The sequence below is a fragment of the Oncorhynchus mykiss genome, chromosome 3 (assembly GCF_057628025.1).
Source record: "Oncorhynchus mykiss isolate SJ-2025 chromosome 3, ASM5762802v1, whole genome shotgun sequence".
NCBI classification, from domain to species: domain Eukaryota; kingdom Metazoa; phylum Chordata; class Actinopteri; order Salmoniformes; family Salmonidae; genus Oncorhynchus; species Oncorhynchus mykiss.
In genome coordinates, this window is record NC_143024.1 from 70,934,694 (window position 1) to 70,936,402 (window position 1,709).

At 43.4% G+C, this 1,709-nt stretch overlaps 1 long non-coding RNA gene across 1 annotated transcript; it reads left to right on the forward strand.

Annotated features, from left to right (window-relative positions):
- The first annotated feature begins 247 nt into the window (after positions 1-247).
- LOC118944557 (uncharacterized) lies at positions 248-1,290 on the forward strand. The gene is made up of 2 exons (XR_005039918.2): positions 248-568; positions 760-1,290. It is a non-coding gene; the product is annotated as an uncharacterized LOC118944557 (long non-coding RNA).
- The last annotated feature ends 419 nt before the right edge of the window (positions 1,291-1,709 follow it).

Here is a 1,709-nt window from a genome sequence, read left to right on the forward strand (position 1 = left end):
CAGTCAGGAAGGTACAGGACGGCAGGCAGGGTCAGGACAGGCAGAAAGGTCAGAGCACAGGAAACACGCTGGTAGGAAAAGACGAACAGACAAACAGAAAACGCTGGTTTAAATACACATGAGATAATGGGGACAAATGGGAGACACCTGGAGGGGGGTGGAGACAAACACAAGACAGGTGAAACAGATCATGGTGTGACAAACATAAAACCTGGGGGAATATGTCTCTGATCTCATTTCTGACCATGTCCCAAATGTCACCCTATTCCCTATATAGGGCATACAATGATGCCGGTTGTGTGAAGGGCATGTTCTCATGTCTCTAATTACTGACTCTGTACCTGAGAACCTGATTTGATAACAGCTGCAGGGCCCATGATGCCTGTGTAAAATAAATTTGGATCAGCCAATGTGTTTGGATGGCATGTTCACATGTGTCTTTGACCCTAAACTTGTGGCTTGTCTCACCAATCTGTCCACCCCACAGGGAGATGTGGAGACCGTGAAGGAGCTCCTAGGCCAGGGGGCTGACCCCAACCTGAAAGACGACGCTGGATGGACCCCACTGGTGAGTGAAGCCTCATCTCCCTCAGTCTTCCTGTCTAGACAGCAAAATACAACCAACCATCTACAGTACATGTTGTTATAGCATGCCAGTCTTTAACTTTGTCTTGCTGGATACAAGAGCTGTTATACTTAAGCATATTTCTAATCTATGATTTTTGTCTTTTTAACGAACTCATTGAATATCTACCACAGAATGTTATGGTTCAGTGAGAAACATGACTGGCGAAGGAGTCACTCAGAGCTGGTTTGAACCGACATGCCAACCCCCCCCCCCCCCCCCCCTCTCTCAGTTTGGCATGGAATATACAGAAGGACACCAAATTCACAACAAGCAACAATGTGTTTGTAGGCGTAATTAAAAAGTTGAGGAAAGAAGGGCGCAACAAAACTGCCCATCAAGCAGCCATAACTGAAGTTTGAACACGACATGCAGCTCATCAAACAATCCAAGGCTCTGGACACTGAAACATCTGAGGGTTTGGTGAACAAAGTGTGGTTTGATGTTAATTTTGGGCGAAGGGGAAGGAGGGAGAACGTTTTTCTTAAAATTGACTGATATAAAATATGTACAGACACAGTTTTTACATGAATGTAATGTACGTTTGCTATCTAGCCTGTGGTTATGTTTCACAGCAACCAGTCTAGCAACAACTTTTGTCCGGACTACTTTTTCTGGCGGAATGCATTTATGAATTTATTTATTAAAGCTAAATGTTCAGTTTAGATGTGTCGTTCCTTGCCTTGCTGTGTTGGCAACCGGTTTATAAAAGCAATAAGACACCTCGGGGGGTTAGTGGTATATGGCCTATATACCACAGTCAAGGGCTGTATCCAGGTACTCGTGCAAAATAAAACAACCCATAGCCGCGGTATATAGGTCCTATACAACACCCCCTCAGGCCTTATTGCTTAAATGTCCAGTACCGGTCAAAAGTTTGGACACACCAACTCATTCAAGGGTTTTTCCTTTATTTTTTGCTATTTTCTACATTGTCAAATAATAGTGAAGACATCAAATCTATATGGAATCATGTAATAACAAAAAGTGCTAAACAAATCAAAATATTTTAGATTCTTCAAAGTAGCCACCCTTTGCCTTGACAGCTTTGCACACTCTTGGCATTCTCTCAACCAGCTTCACC